Source organism: Corvus hawaiiensis, chromosome 4 (assembly GCF_020740725.1).
Source record: "Corvus hawaiiensis isolate bCorHaw1 chromosome 4, bCorHaw1.pri.cur, whole genome shotgun sequence".
In the NCBI taxonomy this organism is placed as follows: Eukaryota; Metazoa; Chordata; class Aves; order Passeriformes; family Corvidae; genus Corvus; species Corvus hawaiiensis.
Genome location: NC_063216.1, coordinates 45566532 through 45588489, shown reverse-complemented (window position 1 = coordinate 45588489; position 21958 = coordinate 45566532). Strand labels below are relative to the sequence as shown.

Genomic DNA, 21958 nt, shown 5'->3' with positions numbered 1-21958 from the left:
TACTATCTCACACTAATTTTCCAAGCTTCTTCCCTATTAGGTGTTCGCAGACTAACACGTTTTTCACCTTAAAATTGTAGGTCCATGTAGCCTTCTCTGCTGTGATTCTCTGACTAAAAGTGGTCAAAAAAAATCCAGCAAGGTGCTGGTTCAGATCAGAAAAAACGCATAGGTGCTCAAACCTTGTAGTTCCTTCAGTGCCAAGTTTTAACACTTTCGTAGTAGTGCCTTCACAGATCTAAATGTGCCTCACTTATGTTAAAACCAGAAGACAGTTTTTCATAGAAATAATTTTTCTTGATCAAAGAAGTGTGGTCTCCTACTCCTCACATCTTTTTTTGTTCCCTTCATACAAAATCTTTCCAGCCTACAAATAGCAAGTATGGTTGGACAGCTGGACTTGCTGATCTTAGAGGTCTTTTCCAACCATAACAATTCTATGATTATAAGTAAAGCAATCTCTCCCTCAGTCCCTTTTCTCCATTGAGTTCTTGTCTGTACACTTGAAACTTTATTTTCTTTATCCTTTTCTGTAACCCTAATTTTTATATCCAGTACCTGTGTGCCTCATTTTCAGACTAGAGGATCATAGAAGCATATCTTAGTGAAGTTAAGGAAGATTGTTAAGAACTGGAAAAAAACCTGAAATCTTTTACACTCTTGCCTTTAAGAGCAAAAAGTTGGAACATTTACAGAAAATCATGATTGAAGAAATCAGTTTCAATCCCCTCATCACTCCCAAATGCCTTAGACTATATTCTTGCTATCCTTTGCTCTCTCTGTGCTTTTTTTAATTCATAAAAATCAACGATCCTTTTCCAGTACCCACTCAGCAATCAGATATGCAGCAGCTCTGATGTATAAGGGACAATCACTGTTCCCCAAAGAACCTGTTGAGTAAATTTTCATAGAAGGACACTCACAAATCCTTAAATGCAGAAATGCACCACCCTTTCCTTGAACTTGCTTTCTTCAATAAAACCCAACAGAATGCAGGGGAAGGATGTGTGTGCATTTGTGCACACAAGCCAGTGTGAGTTCCAGAAAGGGTCCAATACAAAACACTCCATTTCAGTCAGTTCTTACTACAGAAAGGTTGAGACATCCCAGCAAGCCACCGTCAGCACTCGGCACACAAGCAGAAGGTACTTAGAAATGGCAGTGATGAGTCTGGTGTGTAAGGCACAGAATAAGCAGCAAAATCTGTGCCTTTATTTGGCATCTCAGTCTCATCTCAGTTGAGAATAACATACAATGTTGGCTGCCCAGAGAAGTTGCAGAATGTTTTGAAGAAATCCAAGTGCTTGGGTTTTTTCCCTTACTTGAAGGAAAAAATAAGTAGGAGAAGCTCTTCTGTACATATGTATCTATTTAGCAGGTTGCCCAGAGAAACTCTGGTTGCTGCATCCTCGGCAGTATTCAAGGCCGGGATGGACAGGGCTCTGAGCAACCTTGTCTAGTGGAAGGTGTCCCTGCCCATGGCAGGGGGATTGGAACTGGATGATCTTTAAGGTCCCTTCCAACCTAAATCCTTCCATGATTGACAGAATACTCAATGGCAGGGAAAGAACAGCAGGTGTGGTTGTGCCAGTCCACTCAGAATCAGCATGCTAGGGATTAGCCCCCCTGTTCTCTGTGTGAAGAAACAAGAGTTGAGATGTTAAAAGCTTTTTGCTTTTTGTAACAGAAATGGATAAAAACACCATAGGCTTACCACCATGAGTTTTGAGTATTTGCCATTGCTTAGGAAGCCAGATTGCTGAAATGCAAAACTCAAAGCCGATATGTATCTTACAGGGCACTTGAAATCCACAGCTAGTTGTACAAACTTGAGACCAAATAACCAATGCAAAGAACAGGCAGGACTTCAAACAGACTTGATGAATTTAATTTCTAAGACGTGTGGCTTTAGCAGCGACACTCTCCATACAGACCATTTTGCAGGGTCCTTTACAGTACTGCTCAGCTGACAGCAGAGCAACATAAAAGCACTCAGGGACTCTGTGTGCATTCACATCCACTTTTCTTCATTAACCCACATGACTATTCATTACTGTCAGGCAGTATCTTAAACTACACTTAATGAATCTTGTCATTCTCTGTGTGGTTTTTGTATTCTTAACGACTATTTCTTTTATGTGGATACCAGCCCAAAAAACCTATTTTTCTGTGTCCATTAAAACATTTTCTCTGTAAGACTGATACACTGAAAGTTGTCCCAGCTCCTCACAGTCCAGTGGCAAGAGTGCATTCCTAGCTGTGACAGTAAGATTCATAATCCTCTGTCATGCTGTGGCTCCTCTATTTCCCTTCTCATGTCTCCCTGAGACTGCCACAGATACAGGCAGTCAGCTTGCCTGCCTGTCCATGATCTCTCACAAAACAAGAGCCACAACCAGAAACAAGTCTGCAAGAGAAAGATCTGCTACAAGTAGGGAAGCTTTTCTCTACCTTCCGCCTTCCTTTGTGCTTCCATCCACTTACATCTTTCTTCTTTTTTCTCCAGGTTTCACCAAGTCACAGCTGAAAAGTGTTCACAAAACCCTACTTTTGGCCCTGTTCATCTACATAATAAAGCACTTAGGCTATCTTGCTAACATTTTAAACTTCCTTTGTAGGGGCATTTTCATTCACTTTTTTACAGCAATTGGATGACTAGCCAAGTCTCTTACAGAGAACTGAGTGAGGGTTATTTAAATATTAATTTGTTTGGGTGGTGGAGGTGGGGACATGGGAGGTCGCTTATTTATGTAACATCCTTTCCCTGTACTGCAAAGATTATTTGGTCTCCATTTCGCAAAGAAAGGATATAATTATGTATTTTTAAAGATGATCTAATTAAGAAATTGAGATTGGGATCATGGGCCAATGGTTTCAAGAGGGAATGTAGCAGCAAGGAAGAGAGGCAGGAATAAGACATCTGAAGTGTTTAAAGGCCACAGCAACAACATTCAAGATGCCCTACAGCTGGGTAGCACCGTATCACTCATTCAGAGTAATATCACTTGATTCCTCATACGTTTGTGACTAAAGGTCATAAATGAACAACATACAGGGCATGATTCATGGTACTGGCTTTGGTATTCTGTTCTACTAATACTGCATAATGTTTGCACCCTGGCTTTGCTCATGCTTCATTTAGCAGAGTAACCTTTTATTCATCTCAGATCTTATGGGCAAAATAAAATCAATGACAGCTAGCAAGCTCTAAAAAGGATTTCTGGAAAGCTAAGAAAGCTGTGAACCTCTTGGAGTAGGTCCAGTGGAGGGCCATGAAGATGCTCAGAGTGCTGGAGCACCTCTCCTGTGAGGATGGGCTGAGAGAGCTGGGGTTGTTCCGGCTGGGGAAGAGAAGGCTCTGGGATGACCTCATTGTGGCCTTTCAGTACTTGAAGGAAGCTTATAAAAAAGATGGAGAGTGACTTTTTACATGGGCAGACAGTGATAGGACATGGCGGACCAGTCGTAAACTAAAACAGAGATTTAGTTTAGCTGTTAGGAGGAAATTCTTTACCAGAAGGTGGTAAAGCACAGGTACAGGCTGTCTAGAGAAGCTGTGGATGCCGCATTCCTGGGCATGTTAAAGGCCAGGTTTGATTGGGCCCTAGACAACATAATGTAGTGGGTGGCATCCCTGCCCATGGCAGAGAGGTTGGAACTAGATGATGGTTAGGGTCTCTTCCAACCCAAACTATTCTATGATTCTATGAAATAGAGTAAGCTGGCAATATATTACAAGTAGTATTTGCCAAGAAAGGATGGCAGTTTTTAATAATAAAAAAATGATTTAAAAATTAAATATTGTTCTTGTTCAAAGTGTCAGTGTCAGTCTCCAAGGCCCGACTTACAATATAACATAAAATATGTGCGCTCCTTCTGTTCCCTTGATTTTTTGGGTATTGCATGTTTCAGGCAGGGTGTAGGATGAGTAAGAGCTGTTCTAATTTGACCTGGCTGAACTAGAAGGGCAAAAACAGAACTAAAAAAATATATACATATATAAAATAGTGTATTTTCCATTACTGCAAGTAACAGGAAAGCACTGGAGCTGCTGGTCTACTAAAACTGAAAGAAAGATTATGGAGTTCACAGGAAAAAGCCATGAAATTGCTGCTAAGGAAAAAAGACACCAATGGCATTTTATACCCTCTCACCTTTAGAACAATCAGATTTCAAAAATGATAAATAGGAATAATTCCAAGAGGATGCCAGCAGAATGAACGATAGCCAAATCAGAGAGACCTCTCAACCTCAGAATGGAAAATGGAGACATTATTCTCTAAACAAATGTGCCACCTATTATCCCCCCTATACACAAGCAATTGAATATTCTTGTCAACTGACTGGCAGAGTCTTTCAATTTTCCTCGTTGCCTAATTCTTGCAGCTCATTCATATACCTCTAATTCAGCCAAGTTCTTCAAATCAAAAGCTTAGGAGCTGCCTTTACCTAATTTTGTACTTTGCAACCTTAGCCCCACCATCCTTCTCAGCTAAGAAATGTCACTAACTAGTTGAAGAACCATCCCTGCCCTCAAAATGCTCCCACAGTCTGGGTGTGGATATATCCAAAATCATCTTGGGACTTTTTCAGACTTCCTCTCATGTTCAGACCATAAAAGCCTGCCTAAACTCCTTTCGCTCAAAAGACTTTCCCCAGTTCTCAGGATGCTGCCTCTTCCTATTAATTGTTTCAAACTCACACCTTGCACTAGGCCCCTTCCCTGCTCAAAAGCTGTATAAAATCCCAATCTCTTAATTTATCTGTGTTTTTCTTTTCATGTGCCCTCTTAATTTAAAACACTATTTGTCTACTGCACAATTTACAGCACAAAAGGGACTTGGTATATGACACCTGTACAGAAAATCCTGGATCTGCCTCTTTGAGGATAGTCTGACTGCATTTTAAATAAGTCCAGGCCCTGAAATTTTCTGCCTTTGTAACTCAAGAAGGAATACCATATAGACAATTCAGGTCTTAAAGAATTCACTTAAAGAACTATTAAGAAGTCAGACCTCTACCCCTGATGGCAGCCCACCATTTCAGAACTTGGGAGCCTATAAGTATATCTTTATGGTAGTTTGGCAACCTGAGCTTCAAATACCACCTTTCCATTGAAGGATGGCTCCTGAAAACTGCCCTTAAACACTATATAGCATTAGATTGATTGTGAAATGTTTGCAGAAGTCAGCAGTGATGGAATTCTGACTGTGTTTCATTCCAGGAATGAAACTTACAAAAAATTGTTTTTAAAAACCATCTTCCAAAATGAGACAGACTTCCAGAATGGTGCAAATAATAAGTCCTCTGCTGAGGCCCTGCAATACAAAACACTATTTTTTCTATTGCACAAAGCATAGATAAAATCAAAAAAACACTGAATCACAGAATGGTTTGGGTTGGGAGGGACCTTAAAGATCATCTAGTCTCAGCCCCCTGCCACAAGCAGGGACACTTTCCACTAGACCAGGTTGCTGAAAGCCCAATCCAACCTGTTCTTGCACACTTCCAATGATGGGATATCCAAAACTTCTCTGGGCCTGATAGACAGATACATATGTCCAAGACAACTTCCAACACTTTTTTTCCTCCTCCAAGGAGGACAGGAAATAAAATGCACAAGAACTTTGATATCTTCAAAACTCTCCATGTCTTGCATGATTCTGTGTCTGACTAATCACAACAAATAGAACAAGTAAGAGCAACACAATCTGCACCTCTGCCAGCAAACTAAGACACAGCTGGTGTGTCGAATTTTACATCAGCCAACCTCAAAAGCATGTCCTTAAGTACACTATAGATAATATAAAGAGCTGCAGTGCTCATCAATTATGCCTACTTGATACAAAGTCCCTACGCTTCATCTAACAGGAACAGTAATAGTTTGAATAGGACTGGATTCTCTTCAAAAGCCTACAGAGCACAAAACCCCTCACTGCTGTCATTCATAGATGGGAACAAACACTGCGAACACCCAAGCACCCAAACTTTGCATTGAGCTGACAGTGCCCATGTGTCCAAGGCTCCACCGGGATGAGGAATCTCAGATAATCTCAAAAGCTCCAAAGCTCCAGAGCAAAGGTGTGCCATGGGTAGTTTGGACACCTGGATAAGAGAACAGTTAAGGCAAATAAGGACAAGTCAATGCTGTGTTAGTGAGATAACTCAGCTGCCCCTCTCTCTGCCACAGTGGCGGGAGCTGAAGCCCTGGAAACAGCGGAGCCACATAAGCAAGATGCTGAGCCTGTGACAGCCACTCCTGCTTGTCAACAGGATGAGTGACCCAAGCACAGCCCCATTCCATACAGCTGGGCTGCTTGGGGTACGTGAGCTGCACAACTGGACCTTGCTCAGGGGTCCTCTGTACTGAGACATACCAACTTATACATTCGTGGTTACTTATTATTTGCATGTGTTAGTGACCTCTGCACAGAAGCTAATTGCAGTCTCTGCCTTGGAAAGCTGACCTTGGGTGTGCTTCTGCTAACATTGACATCAACTGACTTGGTTTGGTTGAACAGGCAGGAGTTTCAGACTAGTCTAAAACTCTCCTCTGCAAAGCCTATTAGCTAACTATGAACCTGAAGAAAAGAAAAATTAAACTGTACATTCCTGTTCATAACAGATAATACGAGTTTCTAATCCTACAAATGTGTATATCGGTACCACTTTTTTCACCCGAAACTTTGGTCTCTTCCATAATCTGTGCTCTAGCACAGATATCTTAAAAATAACTGATGCATTGGCACAGCCACAGTATAAAAGGCTACCATGCAGAAGGTCGAGGCTGAGATCTGACCTGGAGATTTTTGTACTGAGGACCAGTGAGAGTTTTTCTGCTCTCAGGGGTTGCACAAACTGGTAAAATGAGTCAGAAAACATTTTATTAACTGCCCTCTCTGCTTTGGTAGTGCCTAAGCAGCAGTTCAGTAAAAACATTTCAAATAAACAGAGAAAGTAGTTTAGGTAAATTGCCCTTAAATCCAACACAGAAGCCATGGTTCTAAACATAAATGCTTTGATCCCTCATTGCAAAAGTAATCTAGGATTGCCTATGTATTTCCAGCTTTTCCCTTTTCAGTACTTGCTCCAAACAATACAGAACAGTACTACTGGGAGTATTCACACATTTAAAGTGAAAGAAAGTTTCTATATCCCCTCTTCTCTGCAGCATACATTTCCAGCAAAACCAATTCCCCACATTTCTGCTCCCAAAATCCCAACTAAGCAATAACCTCTAGAAACTCAAGTGGCCCATAACTGTTAAGAGTCATAGCAATGAGAAGGGCACTCTATCATCTGCTACTCAGCAGACAGCCTGCCAGCTTGCTGCCAGGGTCACCTTTGGCAAGGTTCCCATGTGGCTCCTCCTTTGCTGCAGGACAAGCCATTTTACCTCCTGCCAGAGCAGCTCCCACTGCCAGGCTCGGAGGGGCTCCAGGTTCTCTCATGCCCCTGTCTGGTGACTTTTTTCTTTAGCAAGATGTTCCAGTGCTTATATGAGCAATTAAGCAATTACTGAATTTATGTAAAGGAGAAACTGTGAAAAGCCTTCTCCATCTGTGTTTCTTTTTGTTTGTTTCTTTGGTTTTGGCTGTTTTTTTTTTTCTTTTACCAGTGAAATCCACCCAAATTTACCAAAGCTGTAAAGATTTTGAAAAATTAGAGGTCACAGTGTTCAGAAGACTATTCCATACAATGCTGCTGAGCTGACCATAACAGAAAGACTGTGCTTATGTAAGTTGTAAAAAACCCCAAATGAGAAGTTGATTAAAATCTGCAGAACATCAGTATAAATCATCATAAAAATACATGTACACCAATAAAGATGAGAAGCGTCTGTTTACAAACAGAAGGACATTAAAAGGAAAATATTACGGTCACCATGTGGGCACAAAGCACTTCAAACCTAATGATCCCCAGAATGAATATTGCCTGGATGTACTTATTTTTACCTCCCTTCTTTAATTAAATAAGCACATATACTTCCTTCTCCAAGAGCCTCATGTGGAAGGTAGATAGTGAATATTAATGAGTAGGATCACTTTTCCCTTTTTTTTCCATGCTCATGCCTTAATTATTACACAGTATTCTCAATCTTCTCTGAGCATATGTGGTGGGGGAGAGCTGTTGTATGCTGCAGCCACTGAGTATTCTCTACAACACACATTTATTAATGATTTTCTCTTACAACCACACTTTAGAGCAAAAGCATGGTGTTTTCCCCACTGTAGAGATAAACAAACAAGGATGAAAGAAATAAAGGTTGAAAGCATCCATTTGTCTGGAGAGGACAGTTTAAGACACCTATGTTGGGGTTCACTGTACCAAAATGCAGACCTCTGTAGGGCAGACCTGAAGTAGCTACACCTGAGCCTAAACTCTCTCTACAACCATCCAAGAAAACTGGCATTTGACAAATGTGTTTCACCTGCTCCAGTTTAGGCATCTGCATCAAGATGAGATCAGCTTTTTTTAGAACATTTCTCTCAGGACTGTTTTTCAGATCACTTAGTACCACGCAGCGTGTGACTGTGGAAGGTAAAATGCATGCAATCATTCCAATTAAAATTTGTAATGTAACATATGCACCAAGGCATTTGAGTAAGGCTGCATGGGCATCTTTAATTCTTACATTTCTAATCCCTGAAGAGCTGAACTGAAAGAAACTTTGCAAACACAAGAAAAAACTTCTCCCATATAGACAAAACCTTTTGGAAAAGCTGACACAAAATGCTGCTTCTCCTGAGCACACTGAGCTGAGCTGTACTGTTTCAAAGACTTCCAAATGTAGCTAAGTTTGGGTGGATATTTACTGGGATAAGCAGAAGAGACTTTCCTGGAAAAGGCTTTCTGTCCCTCAACCAGTACCCATTCAACTGCATGTCTGTTTTCCAGTGCTTCAAACAGACATGTCTTTACAATGCGAAGTTTCTCCAACTTTCTCATCCTAGGCAAAACAACTTTCTCTAAATTCATTCCTGGAAATGGCAGAACAATTTTGCCTGAAAGTGCTTCACAAGAAAATACAAAAAGCAGATCTAGGCAGTTACCTGGGGGAAGGTAGAAGAGGGCCACAAGAAAAGCCTTAGTGTAAACTGCTCAAGTTTTCACTGTTCTTAAAATCATGGGTTTAACTGTGAATCAGTTTACAGAAGTATCAAAAAAGCCCTTCCTCCAGCAAGGGCGATCTTAAAGACACAAAGAAAGGACAAATCCTTTCTTGTTCACTTTCCCTTTGCAGCTGATTTCTAGTTTAAACATAGCAGCTGATGCTTCTCTCACATTCCATATCCAACTAAAGAATGGCAGGATGTACTGAGAGAGACCACCAGCATCAATGCCTTGCCATGATTTATAAAATCAAATGCTGACATTTGAAATCTGGTCTGTTATGTGAAAGCCAAAAAATAAATAAAATTAAATGCATGGTGGCTGTTCATCTTATAGTTTCTCTGGCATGTTCAAGGGTAGAGACTTTTGCTGTGATCTAGATCCAAAGTGAGATGACCTCTAAAGCTTAGCCCAAAACTGGCTATTTCATGTGTGTACACCCCGTTCCCATGCTAATGCTAGAGTAGCAGAAGAGAAATATCTTAGCAAAGGGGTGAAGAGAAAATGGGCCTGGCATGTTCTTTTCTCATTAGTAGAAAGGAGAGGACTGAGTGGTAACTGGGCATAATTAAACATTTTAAACAGTACAATTTTAAAATAATCTGCATCAGTCAAGTCTTTGCAATACAAGTCTTTTCTACACTTCAGACTTGAGTTGGCTGTAGAATCCCTAATCTTATGTTAGCAAGAAAATAAAACACTGATTCAGTGGTGTAAACAGTGCTTAAATTAGAAAACTTTTATGCTGGCAGAATACATATTTGTTGTTATAAACTTGGTGTCCATTTGGTGAGAACTGAGGAGGGGGACAAAGAAACACAGGTCTGCTATTTCCCTTAAAGCAAAGCTCTTCAAACATAGGACATGAGTTTATTTTTTTGCCTTTGGGTCCTATTTTAAATCCCAGCTGAAATAAATTAAAGAAGGTCTTCTGACTGAGTCAAACAGGCTTGGACTGGACCTCAGCTAACTTCATGAAGGCACCTGACCTACAGATCTATGATTCTTGTTCTCCTAAGCACTTATGACAACACACTGAAGTACTGCTGTGGGATAGGTGTTAGATGCAGCTTCATGTGCATGCAAAACCTACTAAATTCTGTAGAGAGAATCACCTAGCAGAGCATATTCAACAATCAAGACAAAGGCATTTCCTAAATTAAACATTTATTTTCAAAGAAGGAAGTTAAATGTAAATAACAGCAGCTAGGTGTAAACTGCTGGTGGCCTCCCTGAGCCAAAAAATGCCATGAAGAATTGCAGGGAGAGATGTTTTAGATTTTCTTTGCAGCTGTGGGGATGTTGTGTCAAAATCCTATTAAGGACAGAGAAGAAACCACAGGGTCTGTGTGTCTGCAGTTCAATTTTTCTTTTTAAATTTTCTTTCTTTTTTTCTTTTTTTTTAATTTTAAGCTTCTTGAAGCCTTTAGATTTCAATCAAGAACTCAGGCAAGATTACCTGAATCAGCAACAGCCATTGAATATAAAATAAAGGATAAAGAAAAACCCAGTGAGGAGTTTTTTAAAAAAAGTGTTGAGGGATTTCCTAAGCAATGTAAGACACATCCCAAAGCTTTGCCTCAAGGTATACATATTACCATCTTTTCATGTATACAACCTCTGGATTATCTGGCAGAAAAAAGGGAAACTAACCCTATAATCCAGCGGCAATTTGGGTTAGAGATGTCTGTATGTAAATACAGTACAATAGGAAACCTTATCCTAAAGAGCCCCTTCATTCTCATTAGCATCCCCATCTCAGCTCCCCTGTTGTCTGCCCCTTTTTCTCCCCAGAGCCTCATTGCCTTTGATGCCCTACAGCCAATTTCATCTCTTGGCAAAGCCCTACTCTGCTTCCAGTTTCATGGAGGCAACCTGAGAGTCTGGGTCACCACATGACTTAGGACTCACTTCAAGAAAGAGAGCTTTTATACTGATGTGGGTTCTGCATGTAAAAATGCAGTTTTATCAGCCAGGGAAGAAATGTCTGGAGCCACATAGGAGGAAGAAAGAAACTTCAGCTTGCCACAGCTTTACCTGCAACCTTGGGAAGCTGTCCTATCCTTCATTACTCATCTCTTCAGGAGGGCTCAGCACTCTTTTTTTGGCTGCAGTGGGCCATGACTTTTCTGCTAGAGTCAGAATTTCAATTAAAGATGAAACCAGTAAATGGTCCAGATAAGTATTCTTCATAAAATCATTGCCACCCTCTTTTCCTCCTCCAAGAAGAAAAAAGGTACGATATGGATGAAACCTGCAGTCAGGTGCTTGCCTTTGGTTTACTCTGAATGCAAGTTTAATTATCACTGAAACATTTTGTTAGGGTCTTCCTGCATCTACACTGAAATAACAACATGACCAACCAATAATAACTGCCCAAATATTCTGGTCAGTTTCCTTACAAGTGAAAATCATGGGACTCACAGAAGATCAAACAGCACTGATGTAAGACACCAGTAAATTTATTAAAGCAAAGAGAAGAAAAATATTTTTTTTAAATAGAAGCTAATACAAAGAACAACTTTTCTCAGTACTGTTTTCCCCAAACCACTCTGATAACTACTGAGTTCACAGGCTATGAAATGATCCCTTTAAATGAATGAAGAGTTGTAAACAGGCATTTAGGAAAAAGATACAAAACCAGGTTATGTTTAAAATCACTGTAAGAAAATGTGGTTTAAACAGCAAATGCACAGAGAACAAAACAGTTCACTCATTGTACAGATGAGCAACACCACTGGAAGTGTAACAAGATCACGCTGTAAGATGTGGCACTGGTGCAATTATCTTGAGGAACTATGTTGATTTCAAGATAAACCCGTTCACCTTCAATATTGACTTTCCCCACTACTTACATTTCCAGCTCACAGACCTTAGTACTGTCTTCTCTGAGCAGTACACATCTCCCAAGTGCTGAGTACTAGATGGCACAGTCTCACAGGATCAGCTTCAGATCTCATTCACACGGGTTTTGCACTAAAACACCATTAACTGAGATCACGTTTAGGCAAAATATCTAAAAATACTTGTACTTTGAAATCCATCCCTTTTCAGTGTAAATGTTCTGTAAAATGATTAATGAACCATTAACCTTACTGAAAAGGAATAAAAATCTGCCTTACTGCATCCCATTTTAACCTCTTAGATTATGCCTGGTACAGGTGTTCCAGCAAATTACCTGAGGGATTCTTGGCTTTTTCCCCCTTGGCCTAACCTGTCAGGCACAGTCCAGATGTCTCATATCCATGAAAAAAAGTCAAGAGGATGGAGTGGTTCAGTTCCAGATTTTTTAAAATATCTCCCTCAGGGGAAGTCTTGGGAGACATTTATTGTTTTCCTCTCCCTGGAATGGAGGCAGGACTGGTGCCTTTCTGCTGTTACTTGCTTAGAGATGGGCCCTTTTAGAGACAGGTTCTGGGGTTACAGCACAAATTCTCTTGAGTATAAAGAAAATCAGATCTGTCTCCTATTCCTTAGTCTCTCAGATGACTGCAATGGCACTAACACAAATCTGGGGCTGTATTTTTTTTTTAATTGGATTTTTTTCTGATTACAGAGTTTCTCTTGCTTTGAATTGCATGGCACATACAAAAGATCCTTTAATCTCCACAGAACTTAATTATCACCATTTCTGTAAAACTTTCACCTCTGCGCTCTGAATTTAAGTACTTCAGCTCCCTGTTTAATTTTTTTTCAGACCAGCACAAGCCAGGATATCTCATTATCCTGTTGCTATAGTCTCTGTCGACCAGCATGCTAAGTAACAGAGAAGCCAACTTACTGACCCACTTCCAGCTGACCAGAGGTCAGAGCATGTGGTAGAGAAGGCAATTTCTTTCACGCTGCATTTCACGGCATATCTGGATAGCCTTCATGGGAAGTGGAAAGATTTGATCAACCCCTTATTTCCCATCCTTCACTAAGTGTCTGTGAGGGTTACTTGCTCCTTTGCTCTGCTTGCTTGAAGCCTGGATGGTGGACAGGAGAGATTACTACAAGAATCTTCTCCTTCCATCATTTGTCTTTAATTACTTATAGAAAGAAGCACAACAGCATATTTTTAATAGGTAGAGACTGCTTCCATTTGAGGATCCAAGCCCTTGAATTAGCATCTAAAATATTGAAACCATGTGCTTTGTAAGGAGATACTAACATAGATAAGCAAGGGTCTCCCTTAATGAATGCCCATCATGAAATACATTTGATAGATCAGATTGATTTCTTATAATTGTAGACTATTTAGATTAACTGCATATAAATACAGGTTTCACCTTCCTGACAAGTCTTTGAAGACAAATTTTTCCATTACTCTCAGTACCCAATAAGTAAAACAGAGTATTTTCATACACAAATTGGAACTCCTCCCCCTTCCTAGTTATTTATCACAACTAAATTGTACCTCTAGTTTTCTGTTTCAGGGACATTTCATTTCACCTTTACAGTTTTTTTCTCCCATACAAAGCAATGTTTATTAAGCTGCTTTTAATGAGGTCATAGTTTCAAAAGCACTTGAGACAAATTTTAATTGGACCTGTTAAGAGTAATTTGTAACTTATATGGTTCAGCTAAACTCCTTTTATTTCTCTTTAGGGATGACCAAGAAGTTTGTAAAGAAAGAAATACCCGTAAGATTTATGAAATCCTTGTAAAACATGACAACTCCTTCCTTCTGTAATCAGCTACTAGCAAGATGGCTATTAAACTACAGCAGCAAATCACAACCAGACAGAGAAAAGAAAATAGAAAAAATTCTATAGGGCAAATAGACTTAGGAATCACTGAAATCATATTTTTCTGGCTAAAACATCTTGTTTTTAATTGTTTGTACCTTGCAACTTGGCCACAGTACAAGTATTTGGTGTGAATTTTTCTTACGATGGTTACCTCTCTCAGACTGTACCCTTTTTCTCTCCCCTTAGTTATTTTAGCTGAAGCAGGTCATTATGAAAAGCCATAGTTTGCCACACCTCCCCTGTCCCTCCCCCTGAAAATTCTGTAGGCTTTATACTGAAAATTCATGTTCCGTATGTGTCTTCTCTACCTAACAGATCTGGCACTGGGAATCAAGAGAAGAGCTAAGCAGAGGAGAGGAGAAGGACTTCATGGGCAGGAAGGGGAGGAATTGAGGTAAGCAGGTTATTGATCTGAAAAGAAGCTGCAGAACAAGAAACTTGGGAGTGGTTTGCTAAGAGACAGGGACAAGAGAAAGGGCTGAAGAAGGACAGGCATGGAAACAAAAGGCCTTTAACAGAGGGAAATCAGCAGTGCGAGATGTGTTGGAAAATTATCTAAGCCTTACTTGGCAAAAGACAGCAGAAAAAACCGGGCTGTAAGGAGAGGGAATAGCATGTTTGGGATTTAGGACCTTCTAGAAAAGACAACTCAAACTAGGTCAGCAGAGAAAAGGAAAATCAAGCAGCTACTGGGAAAAAGACAGTAATGCAGCTCAGAACCAAGATAAAAACAAAGAATGGAGGAAAGAAGCATCATGCCTGCACGAAACAGACAGGACAGAACACGGGGTCCAGAACCCTTGCAGTTGTTCTCCCCTTTCAGCAAATGCCTTCGAAACCTTGAGGTCACTTGTGTGTATCAAGACTTCTCTGGTCTCCAGGAAGCACATGTGCACTGTGCTGGACAGCTGGTCTGATAGCCCTGCTAACGGAGAGCAGGCTGGTGGGCTTAGTGGCTGTCACTCTTTTGAGGAACTATTTGGGTACAGATGCCAGAAGCTTGAAGTTTTTCTGACTGACAAACCTAGGTAATGGTACATAAAAATGAGTCAACGCTGTTAAAGATGTAAGCTTACACAGGTACTGGTAAACAACAAACTGAGAGTTGCTCATGCAATACAGGGATACCATTTACTGGAAAGAGAAATCTGTTTTCTTACAAGGCCCATTCCACACCTCTTTCACTGCTCAGCAGTCCTCACAATGGAAGAAATCTCCTACCCATAGGTGAAAGCACAGTAAGTTTTGAGGAGCTAGCAGTGAATGAGTTGGGTAGGAGGTGTGTAAGGCATAAAGAGGGAACTGCAAGGGAAAGAAGGTTATGTAACATGGAGGGAGCACCTGACTGCTGCTTTTAAGTATCAGATTCTCTTTCTGTCACAATTTCTGTAAAGGCTGAAAGGGACCAACTGCATTGGTCACCAATTGCAAGCATATTTTTATTTCACTATCACAGCCAGCAGCTGTATCTCTTGATCACACAAAAAACTTATCAATCAAGAACTGGATTTTGAATTTCAATTTGAATTTGAATCCAGCTCCAAAAGCTAGATTTTTTTAAACCATAATGCCTATTTACCCTAGGTATCCATGCTACCCCATTTATCTCAAGGGGTGTTTAAAAGGTATTTATATTTCTTTTAAAGAAGATAAATAGAGTAGATTAAAGCAGGTAATGAAGCAGGAACTTATGCTTGATAGGTATCAACAACTGATAGGTATCAACCATCTTAACAGGCTCACGATGACACTAAGTGAAGTCTGCACATCATATTTAAAAGCAGCATGAGAGACAAAGGGTTAAAAGGAATAACCCATTCTTCCTATTGTAAAAGAGCAGTCCTGAAAGCCAGAAAACTCGATAGCAGAAAAAAATCATAAGCCTCAGGCTTCTCATGCCAAGGGTAAGTCATATCCCAAAATATGTATCTTTCACTAGTTGAAATCACACAATCATAGAATGGCTTAGGTTGGAAGGGACTTTAAAGATCATCTAGTTCCAACCCCACTACCATGGGCAGGGATATCTTCCACAAGATCAGCTCACTCAGAGTCCCATCCAGCCTGGTCTTGGGACACTTTCAGGGATGGGGCAGCCATTATTTCTCTGGGCAACCCGCTCCAGGGTCTCACTACCCATACAATGAAGGATTTCTTCCTTATATCTAATCTAAACCTACTTTCTTTCAGTTTGAAGCCATTCCCCCTTGTCCTGTCACTACAAGCCTTTGTAGCAAGTCTCTGTCTTTCTTGTGGGCTCCCTTCAGGTACTGGAAGGCCACAAGCAGGTCACCCCAAACTCTTCTCTTTTTCAGGCTGAACAAACCCAACTCTCTCAGCCTTCCCTCACAGGAGAGGTGCTCCATCCCTCCAATCATCTTGGTGGCCTCCTCTGAACTTGATCCCGCAGGTTGATGCCCTTCCTGTGCTGGGACCCCAGAGCTGGGTGCAGCTCTCCAGGTGGGGTCTCAGCAGAGCAGAGGGGTGGAATCCCCTCCCTGGCCCTGCTGCCCACGCTGCTTTGGATGCAGCCCAGGACACGTTTGGCTCTGTGGGCTGTGAGTGCCCATGGCTGGGTCATGTCCAGCCTCTCCTCCACCAGCACCCCCGAGTCCTTCTCAGCAGGGCTGCTCTGATCTGTTCGTCCCCAGCCTGTGTTGATACCAGGGGTTGCCCTGACCCAGGTGCAGCACCTTGCACTTGGCCTTGTTAAACCTCATGAGATTCCCACATTTCTCAAGTTTGTCCCGGTCCCTCTGGATGGCATCCCGTCCATCAGGTGTGTCAACTGCACCACTCAGCTCGGTGTCACCGGCCAGTTTGCTGAGGGTGCACTCGATCCTTTTGTCTGTGTCATTAATGAAGACATTAAATAGCACAGGTCACCTAAGGGACACCACTCATCACTTATGCCCATTGGGACTCTGAGCCATTGACCACTACCCTCCAGATGCAACTGTCCAATCAATTCCTTATCCATCTAACAAAAGTCTACCCACTGAATCCATCTCTCTCCAGTTTAGAGAAAAAGATATTGTGGGAGACTGTACCAAAAGTTTTACACAAGTCCAGAATGAGATCTGTAGCCCTTCCTCTGTCCACTGATATAGTTAGTCTGTCATAGAAGCCCAATAGGTTGGTCAGGCAGGACTTGCCCTTTGGTGAAGCTGTGCTGGCTGCCTTGAATCACCTCCCACTGCCTCAGCACAGCTTGCTAGCACTACAGAGAGAAAACTTATTTATTGTATATATCCACGGCTGACTGTCAATTTTTACTGGTGTCCCTGCTGCAGGCATCTGGCACCAACAGCAGAACACAGTGTGTGTGATAAACAAGTAAACTGCACAGTAAGAGGAGACTAACGTACCATAGCACATAGATTTAAGTATCTGCTCAGTGAATGACTCACTCATTAGCCTCCAGGAGAGAAAAAAAATCCCATGTGTTTTACCTAGTGACACATCTGTGAGTGGATATTTCTATAACTGTTAGAGTGATGTCTGTGTCATCTTCTGCTGTAAGAAAGATCCAATACAATGACCTTGGGACTGAGGTTTTCTCCTTGAGATCTGCATATTGCCTGAAGCACTCAAACTGTGGCAGGATTAGGGCCTCAGGAAAAAACACCAGGAAATTAATAACTTTGCCTTTAGACAAGGATCTGGGCAGTGCCTTCAATAAGCCTGTGGTCACACACTGGAGACAGAAATAAAATTCAAAATGAATAGCTGCATAAAAAGGTTATTATCTCTCCTGTGGGTCTTGTGATGTACTGCATGTACACCTACCTGGACACTGGCAGAGCAGACAGTCTCACTTCTGACATTTCCCAACTGGCACGCTCAACATTTTGACTTCCAGCATTGTCTTGCAACAGAACTTGTGTATGTGTTTGTGTAGATGTATTTAAAGTAATGTTTCAAGTAATACAGCTGTTATGACCTTTGCTATGCACATGAATTTTTGTTCTGTCTCTGAAGCAACATAAGACAAGAAAACTTCTTCAAAGTTTTAAGCAACTAATTCATACTTAGAACGTCAAGGGATCTAAATCTATTGGCCTGTGATAGCCAGGAGACCTGCAGTTGCAGTCAAATGCTAGAATATGCTACCTGTCTGGTCTGTCAAAACCCTGTAAGAGACAAAGGAAATGTTAATTTTAAGTTTGTAAAGAATCAGAAAGAAAAAAGCAGAGTGGAATCCTACAGGGCTCCTGACTTCACTCAGCTTTCAAGGTCTTGCAACACTTAGAAGGCTTATGAAGTTCTTAAGTCAGTCCTTGGAGTCTCTGGGGCTCCTGTTCCTTTGGGCTTGTAAAACCTCTAGCTTTTGAGAGTCTCCACAGCTCTGAATGCCCTTGAGTGATACTGCTTTATGAAGCTTAAGGGGCAGCCCGTAAGTTCTTTTTTCTCCTCTATTTCTCACCTTCCACAAATTACTCAAAGTCTACACTAGACCACAGATTATGTCACCTGATCTTTAAACTGTGCAAATTTTCTCTCCCTAGTGCTCTTCTTGCCAGGCAGAATTGCTAAAAGGTGAAGCAGATTTCTTTAAATAAACTTCCATAAGATCATTGCAGCATTAATTAACTAATGAATTAGCTTATTTTAATGGGTGAACTTAGAGAGGTAAAAGCCTTGGATGAGGTTGTCTGAATCAATAATCCCCTTTCTAAAAAGTTCTATCGGTGTTAACATTTGAATTCAGAAAATTGAGGGCGTTGCTCTATTTAAAATTGAGTGGTTCTGTGTCAGGGTGACTCTGGTAGATTTGCAACAAAAACCAAGCTGTTTCCATTTCAAAGAGAGCACTTACAGGGTGCCACATTCTAGCAAATCTATTCTGGCTCAAGTAAGTGCAAGAACTGTTAAAGAAGCCAGAGAAACATATGGAATTTGAACATGCAATATGTTCCTTCACTCCTGAACACCACAGAGGGGTTTGAACTAACAAACACCCATTGAAGACGTAAGAGAGAAAGACGTTGTGTCTCACAAGTGCAAACAACTAAAAAAAGCTACCTTTTGTGCCAAAGTTCTGGCAATAGCTGTTAGTTCTGTTTAACTACACTATCTTTGATTCAAAGACTACCCCAGCAGGAACATCAAGACTTAAAAAGTAGGTTGCTCAAAAGATCATCAGCAGCCATTTATGAACTAGTTACATAAAAATGGCCAGAATTTAAACTCAAGGTAGCCAATCCCTTTGAACTTGTCTGATTGCTTCCTTTCAGAGAAAATATGAAGGTTACCCAAGCAGATGCAACCCCAATTATAGAGACAACACAGAGCCCCAGTGGCATCATGGCAGATCTTTGAAAACCTGAAGAGAAACTGCATCTCCTCAGCTTCAGTGTAATGATAAACTTTTATTTCTTGTTTCAGACAGGGTCACTGTGTTTGCTTGTAGCTTGTTATTAGTGTTGCATTCTAATTCCCACCCTCACTCTAACTCTAGCTGTGAGCAGTTAATTATGATACTTCACCTGAGCACTGCCTAGCAGCGAGAATTTCAGTCTCCCCAACCTGAATTTATAGCCTGGAATTAGTATTTTCTATTTGACTGCCACAGGAGAGGGTTCAGGTTGCAAAATTATCTTGACAGTGGCAGCAAGTCACTGCTAGTTACCACCTTGCCTCTACATCTCCCCTTCCCCAAAATGAGGTCACAGGTGTAATCATAGGGCACAGAGAGCTGTACTATTCAGACCTCTCCTACCACTAGATGAAAATAGGTGATCCACATGACCAGAAAGGTTGGACACTTCAGGTGTAAGGATTACAGAGAAAAGTAATAAAGCCCACAAAGATCATGTTACTTCTATACAGTTTTGTGTAGAGCGAGTCCCCATACCCATGTCTTTCACAAACACCGAAGTGCTGCATTATTAAAGCATCACAAAATTAAAAAATGCATGTAGTTACCTCTAAAATCAACAAGAAAGGTAAGCAATCACAGTGCTTCAAGACTGGGGGATGTGTTTTGGAAAACAGAAAGACATTTGGAAGACTGCACCCTCTACAACTTCAAATGTAACTTTTATCCCATTATAAAATACTTTCTCAGAAATTAAGTTTTCCAATTTTCTTCAGGGATTATCTTGGTATTTTCCAACTCCTGCTATGTCAAACTCTCTTTGAAACTACACAGCAGTACACTCCACACACCAACCTGGAAATATTTTCAGCAGAGTTTTAAAAAAAAAAATCTCTTCCAAGAAGCTGAATTGACAAGTTCATTTCCTAGGACCCAGCTGAGCAGGAGTCTTCAGGATCTATTTAAGCAAGCACAGGTGTAACCGCAGAGAGTTCAACAGAAATAGCCACATCTCCTGCATTATATACACACTTGATTACCCTGCACAGAACCTCTTAATGCTTTTTCTACTCCAGTTTGTCTAGGTTCCAGAAACAATAAAATGAACAAGCTTCCCAAGTGACCTCTTGAAGACTTCAGCTGAAGGAACTAAACTTTGAGAAACACAGCACCTTTGAAACAGCTTATGCTTACAGGAGTAAGAAAAGTCAGTTACACACTACAGGAGTGTAGCTGAAAAATAGTTCAGGATTATTTTCTTCATCTAGTAAAACCATTTCAAAGCAAGTTCCAATTTCATGCTTTCAGAATGTATTTTATGGCTCTTTCCAGTTCTGGCCACACGCAATGCTACTTTACAGGATATAACCATCCACTAACAGGAGAGAAGGTATTAAAGCAAATAATGCTACAATTTTATCTCTAGGAGTAATATATTCTGCTGAAAGCTTATACTAGGAGGACCCTACAGAATACACTAGATGTCTGTGTAACTTTTGGATTGTTTCTACCCCCTCCAAGCAGGCTAACCTACTAGTCTATTGTCAAGCATCAGTTATTGGTAAGTCACCTTACCCAATGCTCTTCCTTTGTTTTAGCCAATTTTCAAATTCACATCAAACCTTAGATAGCATTACAAACAGTTTATGGGTAACACAAGAGTTGGGAAAAAGAGTAATACTTCTTAAATTTCTCTTCATGGCTCATATTCTCTCTTTCACACTACTCCCAACTTGGACTTTCCTGCTCTTGAGCAGAACTAAGAGAAGATTCAAATCAGCAAAGGTTTCCTGGGCCAGGATTCAATGGATTAGGATGAATGACTTTCAGCCTTTGCACCATGGTTGTAACCTAACTGAGCAAGAGAGCTTCCCAACAAAATCTTTTGTTCACACCACTGCTAAAATACTATGCAGGGCATGCAAATTGGAAAAAAATCAAAACCTACTGGGGGCTAGGTAATATCTAAAAAAATCACAGTGCATTAGAAAGACAGTCTGCTGCTTCCCTCCTTATTTCTTATTGCAGCCTCTGCTGTACCACCATTCCATACGTTTTCCCAGTGTTTGATTCCATTTTCCTTCTTTCTTTCTGACTCCCCAAGTCTCAGGTTCTTCTACCTCCTTTAATTTCCGTTGGACAACACATTTATTGCCAGGAAGGCAGGAATGATAAAACCAGATTTGTTGCTGAGAACAAAAGAGAGTTTATTCAGAGAGAAAATGACATGAGAAAACACTGATTGCTAGGTGCTGCCTTTACAGTTACAAGCCTGAAATTTGCAGCTAAGTTCTGTATCCTCCTGAACTGAGCTCTGTCCAGATAACACTGAAAAGAAGGTTCCTGCCTTGAACAAGCCGCAATTTAGGACACAACAGAGTTTTTCATCATGTGGTCTCCTCCTTCCACAAACCTGCAAATCTAAAAGATCCTCAGTGAAATGGAGGCTGACTCTCCCCCTGGGGTATACAAGGAAATGGGGATGGGAGTTTTCTCTGAAATGAAAGTTCGCTGGGAACTTTGTCTAAAGCCAGGGGTTCATTTTAGAAAAAGTGGTGTAGAAAGAATATTGTTTTAACTGTGATGATAGACAGGGCTTGGTCACGCATCGTCTTTCGAAGAAAAGGAAGAAACAAATGAAAACACCTAAATTCTAGTTCTCCTCAGAAGCTAGAGCTCATCTGAGCTGTCTCCACCTTTCTGGACATGAACCTGCACAACTGTCCATCAGTCCTGCCAGACACTACACAAACCTGCCAGTTCAATTCTTGACAGTTAAGTAAACAGAGAC

At 40.9% G+C, this 21958-nt stretch overlaps 1 protein-coding gene across 12 annotated transcripts in view; it reads right to left on the bottom strand.

Annotated features, from left to right (window-relative positions):
- The window catches only part of GRIP1 (glutamate receptor interacting protein 1), a 331823-nt gene that overhangs the window by 54342 nt on the left and 255523 nt on the right, over positions 1-21958 (bottom strand). The gene's annotated exons all lie outside the window — the stretch shown is intronic.